A 16,954-nucleotide genomic window follows, 5' to 3' on the forward strand; every position below is an offset into this window, starting at 1 on the left:
TAATTACTTGAAACCAACACCAGAAAAACGTATTATCAGGTCATTTGTATTGGGGTTTTCACATGAAATGAGAACAGGACACACGCAGCATTCTCTGTGTGTTTACAAAGACATCCCCAGAGGAAACTATTTTCTACAAAGCTCTGAAGTGAGACATCAACATCTACTGAAATTAATATGCAGTAGACTTGGTTCATGATGGCATTTCTCCAGCATCACAAGTAAATAGTGAACAAGGCTTGGGATTCTATTTTTAATGTTCTTTTCCTCCCCCTGGAAACCGCTGCCTATTCCATACAACTTGTATATGAGGCAAGTTGTATTTGCTTCCCTTCAGCAGTTAAAAAAAGACACTTGTTTCCAGATGTTAACCTTAGATTTTCTGCAGGGCTTCTACTTAGTGACCAGGTTATTAGCTATAATTGTTGATTTTCACTTTTCCACCCAGCATCACTTCAGTCACGTAATTGAAGCATCTCACTAGAGCCTGCTCTGTGGAGGGGATTGCTGCAAAACACAGTCTAACCACTTGTTCCCCTCAGCTGCAGTCCACACCCAGACCCTAGAGCTGCAGCAGGGAGGGAGTGGTGGCTTTTCCACTGGGAATTCCATCAGGTTTCTCCAAATTCAGAGTCTGCTCAGCTGGGCAGATCCAGCTGCTTTCCAGCAGCTGGCTATACCAATGTAAAGTAGCTGAAAGCACTCAAGGCAGCAAAAGCATTTCTGCACCCTAATACCCCAGCACCTCAGAATATGTAACATATTTAAATGAAGCAGGAAAGTACAATTATCCCCACTGTAACAGAAACAACTTGGGCACACCAACGGCCACAGTTAATCTATAGCTAGTCAAGCTACTTCCGTGTAAGAAAAGTTGCAAGCACATGATACAAAACCTAAAAGTGATTCAGTACTTCCTCCAAAATAGCAATTTATCCCCAGCAGAATCAAAGTGAAATCCATCGCGCAGCTTGGTCATCCGTGCACCACTGCTATAGAGCAAATTGCTCTGGGTATATTCCTTAACGTACCATTCTTTGCATGTTCACAGCCAATGTGGTTTGTCCCACACCTTCTCAAAACAGAAGGAACGCTGATTCTTTCCATACCTGTGTCCTATTCGGAGAAGTCTCCTTCCCATAACCCTGCATCCAGCCAGTGCAATACAGAAAACCCAGCATCCACGTTAGCTGGATCCATCCTGCCCATTTCCTCCGTCTGCTATCATCTGCCTCTTCCTCACAATTGCATCGGTTTCTTCAGAGGAAAACCTGCGATGTGTCTAAGCAATATCACCTCAGAGCAGTGATGGGCCATGAGCTGCCCATTACCAACCAGGGACAAGATCTCAGGATTGCAATCAACAGTTCCATGGAAAAAAATGCACTTGATCCTTTGCAAGGGCCCAAAAACCCAACTCCAAACCAAGTGTAGGGCTACTATTTGGAAACAAAGAGGGGTAAAAAAGACCATCATAGCATAAATCCACAGTGTCCCTGTCTTGGATATTTTGAGCAGCCCTGGTCCTTCCTGCTGTAAGGATGCAAGAAGATGACCAAATGTCCCGATAAAAGTTACGGAGACAGCTTCCATGCAATGATCGACTGGAGTATGTTCCAGAAAGGGCTTTAGGAGCACCACGTAAGCATGCAGGGATGAAATTGTGAAGGCCAAAGCTCGGCTGGGGTTGAAACTGGTGAGGGGTGTGAAGGGCAATAAGAGCATCTGTGGGTACATCAGCAGCAAAAGGAGGACTAAGGAAATTACGGCGTTGCTGCTTAACGGGGCAGAGCACCTAGTGGCACAGGACACGGAAAAGACTACGTCAGCCTCAGCGCTACTGGCGAGGTGTGGTCTTGGGGATCCCAGATCCCTGTGGGTAGTAGCAAAGCTTGGGGGAGAAAGGTGCTGCTCACAAAAGAGGAGGATGAAGTTATGGACTACTTAGATAAACTGGACATATGTAAGGCCATGGGATCAGAGCACTGAGAGCTGGCCAGTGTCATTGTGGGGCCACCTTCTGTCACCTCTGAATGATCATGGTGTTCATGGGAGCTCCCTAAGGGCCGGAGGCGAGGAGGATCTGGGGAACGTATGGCTGATCAGCTTCACCTGAAGCTCTGGGAGGTTATTTCCAGGCTCAGTAAGAGCAAGAAGGTGACTGGGGACAGCCAGCATGGATTAACCAAAAGCAAATTATGCCTGACTGGCCTGAGCACATCTGTGATGAGAAGACTGGCTCTGCAGGCAAGGGGAGAGCGGAAGATGTTGCTTACTTGGACTTTAGCCTGTGACATGCTTCCCCATAGCATCCTTACAGTCAAGCAGGAGATAAGGACTGCACACGTGGGCTCTGCAACAGAGCAAGGGAAAAGCAGCAAGAGTGCACCTTTCTAGATCCAGTTTTCTCAGTGTTGTTATTTCTAACAGGAAAGCTCATGGCACAATAAATTTCGTCCCGAATCTGATATTTTAATACATCAAAGTTGGCAGGTTTTGCCACTGTGTGGGAGAGAGCCTCTGGATCAGAAGTCTGTGTTCATTTCAGTGATTATTTTTAGATTAGTATGATGTCCATCTGAGCACAGCAATGTACCCTGCTGTCAGACCACGCTGAAGTACAAGAGTACTTCATTCAGTCTTAGTATTTCAGTTATGCATCTGCCCACTATCTTTGTGAGTACCAGGACTCTGTGCGCTGACTTGTAACAATGCAGTTTAAGCCCATTGGTCTTACCAGCTATTACCCTGTAACATACACATTAGGCCTTCCAAAACTGTGCTAAAAACTGTAATGGATCTATGTCTTCTTAGAGATCTCAAACGCAGATGTTCTGGCACAGAACAAATACTTGGCTTCAGTGTCATGCTTTTGAGAATTTATGTTTATGGTTTTAACAGCTTATTCTAGCATTTAAGAACTTCTCATGCTTCTAGATTACACTTTTTTTTTTCTTTTTTTTTTTTTTTTTTAATGTATACTCTCTGCCAGGGTAGCACCACCTCTATTTAATTTCCTTTATTAAGGGATAATGTAAAGAAGATTCAGATCTGTTTTCCTTTTTTCCCTTCTACTTACTCCTCCCCGCCCCACGCTTGCAGCTCCACGTATGTAATGCCTAAAAAAAGTCAAAACCCCAAAAGGTCAAATTTTGCACGTGTTGCCCAATTTTGAAATTATTTGATCAGCCTGCTTTCGACACTGACCTGCCAAAAAGCAAATTTTACTCGTGCTTTTAAAACCCCTCAAAAAGCATACGTGCAACGCATAGGCCTGGGCGTACGTAGGGGAGGGAAAGGGAGGAAATGACCCGGGAAGCAAGGGAAAAATTGTCTGTAGGGGGAGATGAGCGAGGCAGGCGTCAGGCAGGGCTGCACAGGACCGGCGGGTTTCTTGCCCACCTTTAGGGCCTCACGCCCAGGCCTCGCTGCTCCCTGACCCTCCCATCCCCGCCAGCCAGTCCTGCCCTCCGCAGGGATTTGGGGTTGAATAACATCGGGCTGTTGGCGACCTAAATTTCTGCCCACCTGCCCGCCGCTGCGGGCTGCGATGGCCAGGCCCTCCCCGTGCCTCGCCACGAGCCGGCCGCCCAGCCCTTGCTCTCCCCGCCCTCTCCTCCCTCGCCTGCCAAGGCGCCCGACGCGGCTGGGGTGGCCCGGCCGGACGCCGCCTGTCCTCGCGTGCCTCGGCCGCCGGCGGCAGCAGCGGCCACATAGGGCTCCAGCGCGGGCTCCTCTCCAGAGGTCACCGGCCATTCCCCTTCCTCCGCTCCCTCCCGCCGGCCAGCCCTGGCACCCTGCCCAGATTAAACTTGATAAACCCTGGCCGGGCTGCAGTGGGGCCCGCCGGACGGGCCTGACGTCGCGGTGGCAGGGCTTGGCGGTGGCGTGGCTCGGTGGGGACCTCGCCGAGGGGCGAGAAGGTGGCGGCGGCGGCGGCTGCTCTCCTTGCCCACAGCAGCGACAGCCCCTCGCTGCGACACCGCCCCCGGGCCGTGCGTGCGCCTCGACGGCTGCCTGCTCGCCTGCCTGCAGCAGGGCGTGCGTGCGAGCGGGGTTGTACGCGTGCGTGTGCACGTGCGAAGGTATGCTATGCGTGCGCGTGTACACGTGTGCCTGCGCGCCTGCTGTGTATCGATGCGCATGCACGCGCACGTGCGTACACCACGCGCGCTCGTGTACGCACGGGCATGCGTGCGTGCCCGCGGACACCCACCCAGGCCCCTGCGGACATGCCTGCGTACGTGTGTTCACGTGCACGTCACCTGGCAGGTATGCCTGCGTGCACGTGCATATGTACCTGCGCGTGCCTGTCAGTCCGCACACGTGCGTGTACGCGAACACTTCCTTAGGCGCGCGTGGGCGCGTGCCCCAGCGGCCCCCCCCGCGCCCCGCTCCTCCCTCCCCCGTCCCGCCCGGAGCTCGCCCCCGGGGCCTGCGCAGGCGCAGGCGCGTCCCCGGGCTCCGCCTCGCTCGCGCGTCACCACCCCGCCCGCGCACCGGACTGACTGCCGCTCCATTGGCAGGGAGCCTCCCCCCACCCCCCGGGTCGCCTCGCTGCCCTTTTCCAACATGGCGGCTCCCGCCTCACGCACGCCGACGCGCAGGCGCCGCCTCGGCTCCCTTCCGTCGGGCGCCGCCACTGAAAAAGGCAGGAAGAAACCGGCCTGGGAACTCTATGGTTTCGCGCGGTGGGTAGCGTGGCGCAGCCGCCTCGTCCGCTCGCTCGCTCGCTCCCCCCGCCCCGCCCGCGTTGCACGCCGGGACGCAGTGGGTCCTCCTTCCTGTCCACCCCCGCCCGCCGCGAGCCCTCCGAGCTTGCGCCGCGCCGATATCCGCGTTGCTCCCAAGATGGTGGCGCGGGGCTCGGGCTGAGAGTGAGCGAGTCCGCGAGAGAAGGCGCACCCGCGGGCCCGGCCCGCCCTCCCGCCGCGCCGCCGGCCTCGCCAGGCCGCTCGCCTCTCCCTTCCCCGCCTCTTCCCTCCTCCCCCCCCCCCAAGGCCGCGGCCCCGTCTCCTCCGCCCCGGGGCCCCGACGGCTCCACCGGCAGCAGCAGCACCAGTAGCGGCGGCGGCGGCTCCTCGCCTGCGGCCCGGCCCCGAGCGCAGCGCGGCCGCCGCATGAGCCCGGGCGGCGGCGGCGGCGGCGGGAGTGACCGGGAGCAGCAGGCCGCGGCGCCCAGGTCGGTAGGCGCTGCGCAGTGCCCGGCCCGGGGGAGGGCCGGGAGGGGGGATGGCGCCCGTCCCACGCCGGCCCTGAAGGGGAGGGAGCCGGGAGGCGGCCCTGCCCGCTACCCTCCGCCGGGGAGATCCCCTGCCGGGGGTGGGGAAGGCGCCGGCGGCGGGGGTGCGTGGCCTCGGTGGTCCTCTTCCTCCTCCCCGTGAGGAGCATGGGTGCGGGGCCGCCGCGTCCCTCCCCGGGGAGGCCGGGCGGGCGGCTCCGGGCTTCAGCCCGGTCCCCGGGGAGACTGGCCTTGCTGGGCGACCTTGGGTGAACCCAGCCTGCCCCTGCCTCAGTTGCCCGGCTCGGCCGAGCGGGGCAGCGGCGGGGGGCGCTCCGCGGGGCTGCTGTGGGCATGGGGTGCTCAGGTGCCTGCGGCACGGCCAGCTCTGACAGGCGGGGAGGTGCTGCGAGGGCGCATAACTAGTGTGCAAGGCCTGCTTAGCAAAGTAGGTATGTTCACTTGCTCCCGTTACCTTCTGTCCAGTCTGATGAGTTGGATCTGCTAACCTGTGAACAGGCTGCTTTGCTGATAAATGTCATCGGTCACTCCTGACTGCAGGACTTTCTGGGTTTCAGTTTTTAAGCCCACCTGCGGTATTTCTTTTAAAGGAACTCTGGGTTGTTGTGGCTCACAGTCTATCTGTAAATCAGATGTCTGAGATGATGTGGGAAGAGATTAAGAAATTACTGCTGCTTGGGAAACAAAACATGTTCCCCAATTCTCCTTTAAGTGGTGAGAACCTTATGCCTTTTTTTTCTCTCCAGTTAATGGAAATACTTGTTTATGTTTCCCTCTGCGTAAGGGGTGTTCTAATTCTGGGACAAAGCCTGTGTCTTACACATCACTACAGGGATGGTCCCTCTGTGTCTGTGTGGAAACTTCCCTACCTCAGTAGGAGTCTGCAAACATGAGGCTCTGTGAGAATCGGCTTGTCAGAGTAGTTTACCATGCTTCTTGCATGTCTACCAAAAAGTTCCTCAGTGGGAAACTGTACCTGATTTTAGCTTTGATTTCCTAACAAAGTGAGGCCTACATGATTGTATTGTCAGGTCTTTTGGTTTTGTTTTTTGATTGGTTGACTGGTTTGAATGGGAGAGGTCTAAAAGATAAGATTAAGTTCCTAGTTCATGCAGATAGCATTGGGTTAGAGAGAGATTCCCCGCTAAGGGAGAAGCTACACTCTTAAGTTTAACCGCGTTGTTATACATCTGTGACTAGGTGGGAGAGTAATGGAGAGTTACCTCTTGGTAAGAATGAAAACTGCTGGAAAATGGGCTTTACTGTTCTCACAAACTGCTTGGTTTGGATGGTTGCACTAAATACTCTTGTGCCCTTTCATTCTGGAAACAGTTGAAGGTACTTGGCTTTTAAATTTGAAGATTCTGTGTAACTCAGAGTTTAATGGGTGTGTTGAATTGGAAAGATGAAATGTGCATTACCAGTCTGGTATGGATATTTGATAGTTTTCCTCACTTAATTTGTCTTTTAGAACAGATGCAGTTTGCAGTGCTTATGACTTGTCTTTGTAACCGTAATGTTCTGTCAGTTTGAGACAGACAAACCTTGGCAGAAAAGCTAGGCCACTGCTTAGGTTTACAGGGCTGAAAAACACCTTTAATTTAAATTATTTCCATGTCATATTACAGATACTTCATCTCTCTTCTGTGAATACCTTCCATTCCACTCTAAGTATTTCCTATTTAATGTAGCATCTTTCATACTGGAATTAATGAAATTCTTTTTCTGTGTACCAGGGTTGTTTGCTATTTCTCCTCACTGGAGTATCCGGAGTATCTCCCAAGAATTTAGAAATAAAAGCACCAAGCTAGATGGCAAAATAAATGGTTTGATTTGTTTGGGTTTTTAGGGCAATGATTGTGTGACTGTGTAAAAAAGGTGACTGAAGGAAGGGCAGGCTTGAAAAAGTGGAGGTGTTTAACCTTCTCACATCAATCCAGGTCCTCTTCAGAACTCTGACATTGTGTGGGTTTGATCCTGTTTTTAATAGCAAACAAAACTTTTAGTCTTTTTTTAATTAGTGCCACTGCTTAAAGACATATGCAAACGATTCTTTTGTGAATGAAATTTAAAACTGCGTGTATATGTTAAGTACATCTAGGGATGCTCTCAGCTTGTTAGGGTCCCTATTAGAGTACCTTGAGATTGTCCCTGTTCTAATCGACTTGAGAAAATAAAACAGGTTCTCTTTCTTTTCATTTAACTTCACTTTTTGTAGGAAAAAACCTGCTTCCGAAATGTGAAATGACATATGTACCCCAGTAAGAAATCATGCATTTCATTATGAATATGTGCTTTGTTGATGTGTTCTTCACTAGTTCTCTATGAATTCACAGGTTCTACCTAACCAAATACATAAGGGGGGGGGGAAGTATCTTTGAGTCAAGTTGTAATAAACTTCTTTCATTGTGAGCCTGTTTAAGCATCTAACACTTTGTATAAACAATGATTAGTGTAGTACATTATATGACACTTGTAAACACTAAATTCGTTCCATGATATTTCTGTAAATATGCATCATCTTAGTTTCTGCTATGCAGGAAAGTTTTTTGGTTTTGTTTCTGGTTTTTTTTTTTTTAAATATATATATACACACACACATAGATATATATGTTGGGGTTTTTTTCCTCTGCCAGTTTTGGTTTCAGTTTACTTAGTGTAGGTCCGGAGGGAATCCATCTTTTTTTTAAATGCAGGAAATGTCTTTCTTCCTCCCCACACCAGTGTATTCATATACTGGAAGATAAAAGCCCCTAATTCTTAAAAATTGTTGTGGTTTAACCCCAGCCAGCAACTAAGCACCACGCAGCCACTCACTCCCTCCCCGCCCCCACCCAGTGGGATGGGGGAGGAAACAGGGAAAAGAAGTAAAACTCGTGGGTTGAGATAAGAACGGTTTAATAGAACAGAACAGAAAAAACTAATAATGATAACACTAATAAAATGACAACAGCAGTAATAAAAGGATCGGACTGTACAAATGATGTGCAGTACAATTGCTCACCACCCTGCTGATCGACACCCAGCTAGTCCCGAAGCGTCGATCCCCCACCCCCACTCTCCCCAGTTTATATACTGGGCATGATGTCACATGGTATGGAATACCCTGTTGGCCAGTTTGGGTCAGCTGCCCTGGCTGTGTCCTGTGCCAACTTCTTGTGCCCCTCCAGCTTTCTCACTGGCTGGGCATGAGAAGCTGAAAAATCCTTGACTTTAGACTAAACACTACTTAGCAACAACTGAAAACATCAGTGTGTTATCAACATTCTTCGCATACTGAACTCAAAACATAGCACCTACCAGCTACTAGGAAGACAATTAACTCTATCCCAGCTGAAACCAAGACAAAAATAGAACATGCGATTGAGGGACGAGGGGAGATAGTTCCTAAAGTATGTAGGCATATATCTAATTTCCAGTGTCAAACGTCATTTCTGGTACTGTGGGCCAGGTCTTTGCTTCACTTTAGTTAGTGAATTGATACTGATTTTTGAACAAAGGAGGTACGTTTTACACTTTTTCTGAAGTATGCAGCATATTTAAGATAGCTATGAGTTTATAGAGGAGCGGTGTTGAAAGGTTTTCTGTCACTACCCAAATTCTGATTTGTTCGTGGAAGGAGAGGGGTGATATATTTGCTGTCATAGTCTGTAACAAATAATTTAGAATATGAAGTTTACTTTTTAAAAAAATAATCTCCTCCTCCCTGCTCTCCTCCCTCCCCCAGGAAGGTGCTATAAGCTTTGCTAAATAGTTGGTTCCCACAGACAGCAGCAATGTGCAAATCGCATGTTTGAAGTTACTTTTGTCACCTTAAATATTTTAACATTTACTGCATTAACTTCATGGATTTATAGGCAGTGCCTGACAACCTCGTAAGGCTGTATTGTCCATGAATAAAACTTTGGGAAAAAAACCTGATTCGTATGAATAGTAATGTGTGTAATTGGTTGGTTAGCAGAAAGTAAGCAAATACATTCTAAAGGTAATATTTTGTAACAAAGCTACACTTCCGTAGCTATACCAGCTGGTGAGATATTTCTTCAGGAAAATAACCTCATAGGAGAAATATAAAAAAGGTAAAATCAAATAATGTTGCGATCCAGGATTCATGCTTGGTAACACGTGACCTAATAGCACTTAAAATTGCTATTTTTGAATAGTTCCACTTTCTTGTGGCTAGGAGTGACAGAACTTATTGACAGAATAACTTATTGGTTGCAAAATTACATTATAAATTAAGTATTACCATAGTGTTCTGTCTCAGAAATACTCTTATGAATGAGTCTCTTAAAGGAAGCATTAACTACTTCTTACTTTTAATAGGTTGAGCCTGCTTCCCTGTATTATGCAAACTGCTGAATGGAGGAAGGGAGTGGAAGTCAGTCTTTACCGATCCTCTTTCTGTTACCATTCTGCATGGTTCTTTACCCATGCTTTACAGAGTGGTGGAGAATTAGGAGAAGCTGCAGTTGTTCAGCTGAGTGGAACTAAATGGGTGGCTTCCCTTTGGACCCTCACTTCACTGTCTTAGGTAAGAGGGGTGACCTGCTTCTTTTGAAGCAACTTGCATTTCCTTAGAACAGAGTTATATGCGTTTTAAGACAAACTTCCAGTTAGTGAAGCAGAGGTTTGGACTCTTTTTTTTTTTTTTCTCTTTTTTTTTTTTGATGGCTTGAAAAGGATAGTCACAGTATGTACCTCTTCAGAAACTTTCATGAAAAAGCATTACCGTTTGCATCCATCCCAATAGCTTTAAAAACATGCTCTATGCTTACATACTTTACCTTTGAGAATTGTGCTTATCTTGTGTCATATGTCAACAGTGGGACTGTCCTAGAGCTTAGCAGATCCAACTCATCAGACTGGACAGAAGGTAACGGGAGCAAGTGAACATACCTACTTTGCTAAGCAGGCCTTGCACACTAGTTATGCGCCCTCGCAGCACCTCCCCGCCTGTCAGAGCTGGCCGTGCCGCAGGCACCTGAGCACCCCATGCCCACAGCAGCCCCGCGGAGCGCCCCCCGCCGCTGCCCCGCTCGGCCGAGCCGGGCAACTGAGGCAGGGGCAGGCTGGGTTCACCCAAGGTCGCCCAGCAAGGCCAGTCTCCCCGGGGACCGGGCTGAAGCCCGGAGCCGCCCGCCCGGCCTCCCCGGGGAGGGACGCGGCGGCCCCGCACCCATGCTCCTCACGGGGAGGAGGAAGAGGACCACCGAGGCCACGCACCCCCGCCGCCGGCGCCTTCCCCACCCCCGGCAGGGGATCTCCCCGGCGGAGGGTAGCGGGCAGGGCCGCCTCCCGGCTCCCTCCCCTTCAGGGCCGGCGTGGGACGGGCGCCATCCCCCCTCCCGGCCCTCCCCCGGGCCGGGCACTGCGCAGCGCCTACCGACCTGGGCGCCGCGGCCTGCTGCTCCCGGTCACTCCCGCCGCCGCCGCCGCCGCCCGGGCTCATGCGGCGGCCGCGCTGCGCTCGGGGCCGGGCCGCAGGCGAGGAGCCGCCGCCGCCGCTACTGGTGCTGCTGCTGCCGGTGGAGCCGTCGGGGCCCCGGGGCGGAGGAGACGGGGCCGCGGCCTGGGGGGGGGGGGGAGGAGGGAAGAGGCGGGGAAGGGAGAGGCGAGCGGCCTGGCGAGGCCGGCGGCGCGGCGGGAGGGCGGGCCGGGCCCGCGGGTGCGCCTTCTCTCGCGGACTCGCTCACTCTCAGCCCGAGCCCCGCGCCACCATCTTGGGAGCAACGCGGATATCGGCGCGGCGCAAGCTCGGAGGGCTCGCGGCGGGCGGGGGTGGACAGGAAGGAGGACCCACTGCGTCCCGGCGTGCAACGCGGGCGGGGCGGGGGGAGCGAGCGAGCGAGCGGACGAGGCGGCTGCGCCACGCTACCCACCGCGCGAAACCATAGAGTTCCCAGGCCGGTTTCTTCCTGCCTTTTTCAGTGGCGGCGCCCGACGGAAGGGAGCCGAGGCGGCGCCTGCGCGTCGGCGTGCGTGAGGCGGGAGCCGCCATGTTGGAAAAGGGCAGCGAGGCGACCCGGGGGGTGGGGGGAGGCTCCCTGCCAATGGAGCGGCAGTCAGTCCGGTGCGCGGGCGGGGTGGTGACGCGCGAGCGAGGCGGAGCCCGGGGACGCGCCTGCGCCTGCGCAGGCCCCGGGGGCGAGCTCCGGGCGGGACGGGGGAGGGAGGAGCGGGGCGCGGGGGGGGCCGCTGGGGCACGCGCCCACGCGCGCCTAAGGAAGTGTTCGCGTACACGCACGTGTGCGGACTGACAGGCACGCGCAGGTACATATGCACGTGCACGCAGGCATACCTGCCAGGTGACGTGCACGTGAACACACGTACGCAGGCATGTCCGCAGGGGCCTGGGTGGGTGTCCGCGGGCACGCACGCATGCCCGTGCGTACACGAGCGCGCGTGGTGTACGCACGTGCGCGTGCATGCGCATCGATACACAGCAGGCGCGCAGGCACACGTGTACACGCGCACGCATAGCATACCTTCGCACGTGCACACGCACGCGTACAACCCCGCTCGCACGCACGCCCTGCTGCAGGCAGGCGAGCAGGCAGCCGTCGAGGCGCACGCACGGCCCGGGGGCGGTGTCGCAGCGAGGGGCTGTCGCTGCTGTGGGCAAGGAGAGCAGCCGCCGCCGCCGCCACCTTCTCGCCCCTCGGCGAGGTCCCCACCGAGCCACGCCACCGCCAAGCCCTGCCACCGCGACGTCAGGCCCGTCCGGCGGGCCCCACTGCAGCCCGGCCAGGGTTTATCAAGTTTAATCTGGGCAGGGTGCCAGGGCTGGCCGGCGGGAGGGAGCGGAGGAAGGGGAATGGCCGGTGACCTCTGGAGAGGAGCCCGCGCTGGAGCCCTATGTGGCCGCTGCTGCCGCCGGCGGCCGAGGCACGCGAGGACAGGCGGCGTCCGGCCGGGCCACCCCAGCCGCGTCGGGCGCCTTGGCAGGCGAGGGAGGAGAGGGCGGGGAGAGCAAGGGCTGGGCGGCCGGCTCGTGGCGAGGCACGGGGAGGGCCTGGCCATCGCAGCCCGCAGCGGCGGGCAGGTGGGCAGAAATTTAGGTCGCCAACAGCCCGATGTTATTCAACCCCAAATCCCTGCGGAGGGCAGGACTGGCTGGCGGGGATGGGAGGGTCAGGGAGCAGCGAGGCCTGGGCGTGAGGCCCTAAAGGTGGGCAAGAAACCCGCCGGTCCTGTGCAGCCCTGCCTGACGCCTGCCTCGCTCATCTCCCCCTACAGACAATTTTTCCCTTGCTTCCCGGGTCATTTCCTCCCTTTCCCTCCCCTACGTACGCCCAGGCCTATGCGTTGCACGTATGCTTTTTGAGGGGTTTTAAAAGCACGAGTAAAATTTGCTTTTTGGCAGGTCAGTGTCGAAAGCAGGCTGATCAAATAATTTCAAAATTGGGCAACACGTGCAAAATTTGACCTTTTGGGGTTTTGACTTTTTTTAGGCATTACATACGTGGAGCTGCAAGCGTGGGGCGGGGAGGAGTAAGTAGAAGGGAAAAAAGGAAAACAGATCTGAATCTTCTTTACATTATCCCTTAATAAAGGAAATTAAATAGAGGTGGTGCTACCCTGGCAGAGAGTATACATTAAAAAAAAAAAAAAAAAAGAAAAAAAAAAGTGTAATCTAGAAGCATGAGAAGTTCTTAAATGCTAGAATAAGCTGTTAAAACCATAAACATAAATTCTCAAAAGCATGACACTGAAGCCAAGTATTTGTTCTGTGCCAGAACATCTGCGTTTGAGATCTCTAAGAAGACATAGATCCATTACAGTTTTTAGCACAGTTTTGGAAGGCCTAATGTGTATGTTACAGGGTAATAGCTGGTAAGACCAATGGGCTTAAACTGCATTGTTACAAGTCAGCGCACAGAGTCCTGGTACTCACAAAGATAGTGGGCAGATGCATAACTGAAATACTAAGACTGAATGAAGTACTCTTGTACTTCAGCGTGGTCTGACAGCAGGGTACATTGCTGTGCTCAGATGGACATCATACTAATCTAAAAATAATCACTGAAATGAACACAGACTTCTGATCCAGAGGCTCTCTCCCACACAGTGGCAAAACCTGCCAACTTTGATGTATTAAAATATCAGATTCGGGACGAAATTTATTGTGCCATGAGCTTTCCTGTTAGAAATAACAACACTGAGAAAACTGGATCTAGAAAGGTGCACTCTTGCTGCTTTTCCCTTGCTCTGTTGCAGAGCCCACGTGTGCAGTCCTTATCTCCTGCTTGACTGTAAGGATGCTATGGGGAAGCATGTCACAGGCTAAAGTCCAAGTAAGCAACATCTTCCGCTCTCCCCTTGCCTGCAGAGCCAGTCTTCTCATCACAGATGTGCTCAGGCCAGTCAGGCATAATTTGCTTTTGGTTAATCCATGCTGGCTGTCCCCAGTCACCTTCTTGCTCTTACTGAGCCTGGAAATAACCTCCCAGAGCTTCAGGTGAAGCTGATCAGCCATACGTTCCCCAGATCCTCCTCGCCTCCGGCCCTTAGGGAGCTCCCATGAACACCATGATCATTCAGAGGTGACAGAAGGTGGCCCCACAATGACACTGGCCAGCTCTCAGTGCTCTGATCCCATGGCCTTACATATGTCCAGTTTATCTAAGTAGTCCATAACTTCATCCTCCTCTTTTGTGAGCAGCACCTTTCTCCCCCAAGCTTTGCTACTACCCACAGGGATCTGGGATCCCCAAGACCACACCTCGCCAGTAGCGCTGAGGCTGACGTAGTCTTTTCCGTGTCCTGTGCCACTAGGTGCTCTGCCCCGTTAAGCAGCAACGCCGTAATTTCCTTAGTCCTCCTTTTGCTGCTGATGTACCCACAGATGCTCTTATTGCCCTTCACACCCCTCACCAGTTTCAACCCCAGCCGAGCTTTGGCCTTCACAATTTCATCCCTGCATGCTTACGTGGTGCTCCTAAAGCCCTTTCTGGAACATACTCCAGTCGATCATTGCATGGAAGCTGTCTCCGTAACTTTTATCGGGACATTTGGTCATCTTCTTGCATCCTTACAGCAGGAAGGACCAGGGCTGCTCAAAATATCCAAGACAGGGACACTGTGGATTTATGCTATGATGGTCTTTTTTACCCCTCTTTGTTTCCAAATAGTAGCCCTACACTTGGTTTGGAGTTGGGTTTTTGGGCCCTTGCAAAGGATCAAGTGCATTTTTTTCCATGGAACTGTTGATTGCAATCCTGAGATCTTGTCCCTGGTTGGTAATGGGCAGCTCATGGCCCATCACTGCTCTGAGGTGATATTGCTTAGACACATCGCAGGTTTTCCTCTGAAGAAACCGATGCAATTGTGAGGAAGAGGCAGATGATAGCAGACGGAGGAAATGGGCAGGATGGATCCAGCTAACGTGGATGCTGGGTTTTCTGTATTGCACTGGCTGGATGCAGGGTTATGGGAAGGAGACTTCTCCGAATAGGACACAGGTATGGAAAGAATCAGCGTTCCTTCTGTTTTGAGAAGGTGTGGGACAAACCACATTGGCTGTGAACATGCAAAGAATGGTACGTTAAGGAATATACCCAGAGCAATTTGCTCTATAGCAGTGGTGCACGGATGACCAAGCTGCGCGATGGATTTCACTTTGATTCTGCTGGGGATAAATTGCTATTTTGGAGGAAGTACTGAATCACTTTTAGGTTTTGTATCATGTGCTTGCAACTTTTCTTACACGGAAGTAGCTTGACTAGCTATAGATTAACTGTGGCCGTTGGTGTGCCCAAGTTGTTTCTGTTACAGTGGGGATAATTGTACTTTCCTGCTTCATTTAAATATGTTACATATTCTGAGGTGCTGGGGTATTAGGGTGCAGAAATGCTTTTGCTGCCTTGAGTGCTTTCAGCTACTTTACATTGGTATAGCCAGCTGCTGGAAAGCAGCTGGATCTGCCCAGCTGAGCAGACTCTGAATTTGGAGAAACCTGATGGAATTCCCAGTGGAAAAGCCACCACTCCCTCCCTGCTGCAGCTCTAGGGTCTGGGTGTGGACTGCAGCTGAGGGGAACAAGTGGTTAGACTGTGTTTTGCAGCAATCCCCTCCACAGAGCAGGCTCTAGTGAGATGCTTCAATTACGTGACTGAAGTGATGCTGGGTGGAAAAGTGAAAATCAACAATTATAGCTAATAACCTGGTCACTAAGTAGAAGCCCTGCAGAAAATCTAAGGTTAACATCTGGAAACAAGTGTCTTTTTTTAACTGCTGAAGGGAAGCAAATACAACTTGCCTCATATACAAGTTGTATGGAATAGGCAGCGGTTTCCAGGGGGAGGAAAAGAACATTAAAAATAGAATCCCAAGCCTTGTTCACTATTTACTTGTGATGCTGGAGAAATGCCATCATGAACCAAGTCTACTGCATATTAATTTCAGTAGATGTTGATGTCTCACTTCAGAGCTTTGTAGAAAATAGTTTCCTCTGGGGATGTCTTTGTAAACACACAGAGAATGCTGCGTGTGTCCTGTTCTCATTTCATGTGAAAACCCCAATACAAATGACCTGATAATACGTTTTTCTGGTGTTGGTTTCAAGTAATTATGTGAGTGAAAATTAGATTGTGAAGCTCTGTAAGTGTAACTCCTTAGATGATACATCTTTTTGTGAACAATCTACCTTAGTTAATCCTCTTTAGACACAAGGAGTACACTGAAGTGTTATGAGCCTTTGGGAGCCAAGCCAAATGCTTTGACTTGCTGATAGCTGAAGCCTTTATGCCTCCCTGTGCAGATGAAAAGATAAGGAAGGGAAAAAGATCATCAGCAATGTAAGGAAATACTGAAATTCTGAGTTAGAGCTTAGTCTGGGCAACTGGGAGATAAAAAATGCGTGTAGTGACTGGGTGATGATGATGGACTGTGGTGGTCTGTCCTCTCATCTGTTCCTTTTTTTTTTTCCCTGGTAGAGATTTGGAGGTGGGGGTAACACTCTTGACTCAGATCTCCTCATTTTTACTGCAGACAGGGGGACTTGAGCTCCTAAGGCTGTCCATAGGGGACTGAAAATCAGTTGGCTTAATACAGTGTAATCCTTATCTTAAGCAGGCGTTGAAGCTAAGACAGCGTGGTGGAGGCTGCATGGGCAGGCCTTGGCAGGCAGGCGAGATGCTTTGAGCTCGAGCCCTGGATGTAGGAGAAGGCAGGTCACAACTGGAGTGGGCGTTGCTTCTAACCTTTTCTTCTCCCGTTCCTGTCATGACGGTGAGGAGCTGGCTAATTTAAAGTGATTAGTAATGTGCCCCTAAAATCGTAGAACCTGTCCAGCCCCTTCTGGCCACTCCACCCTCCTTGTATTGAGAGCCCTGGTAAAACTCTTAGTGGAGTCAGATATGAGTGAAGCAAGTGGAAACAGGGAAAAAGGCACGTCTCTTTTCAAAGTCCTCTGGACATGGCCCAGATATGATTCCCCCCACCTCCCATATTGTTTTATATACAGGTGTGGGGTTTTGCCCGTGTTGATTTTTAATGTCTGAAACAACTGTTGGGTTTTGTCATCGGTTTGGTGTGCAGGAATAGCAAGGAGAATGTTTGGACTCTACCAAATTACTACTCTTTTTATTCACAAGACAGAAACGCCAGTTTGAAAAAGACAGAAGCCAAATGCAAGCAGTACTCAGAAAAGTTTATTTCATTCCTTGACTAAACTTGATATTGACTTTTGTCAGGTATGCCTCCAATTAA

At 51.5% G+C, this 16,954-nt stretch overlaps 1 protein-coding gene across 7 annotated transcripts in view; it reads right to left on the minus strand.

The window, feature by feature from the left end:
- The window catches only part of UBE3A (ubiquitin protein ligase E3A), a 551,561-nt gene extending 539,107 nt beyond the window's left edge, over window positions 1–12,454 (minus strand). For 5 of the 7 annotated variants that reach the window (XM_049834544.1, XM_049834537.1, XM_049834529.1 and 2 more), the window contains exon 1: window positions 10,633–12,454. The gene's annotated coding sequence lies outside the window, so the exon portion shown is untranslated. The remainder of the gene's footprint in view (window positions 1–10,632) is intronic. The other 2 variants (XM_049834541.1, XM_049834533.1) reach the window with 1 other exon arrangement.
- Window positions 12,455–16,954: the final 4,500 nt, after the last annotated feature.

The sequence above is a fragment of the Accipiter gentilis genome, chromosome 31 (genome assembly GCF_929443795.1).
Source record: "Accipiter gentilis chromosome 31, bAccGen1.1, whole genome shotgun sequence".
In the NCBI taxonomy this organism is placed as follows: Eukaryota; Metazoa; Chordata; class Aves; order Accipitriformes; family Accipitridae; genus Astur; species Astur gentilis.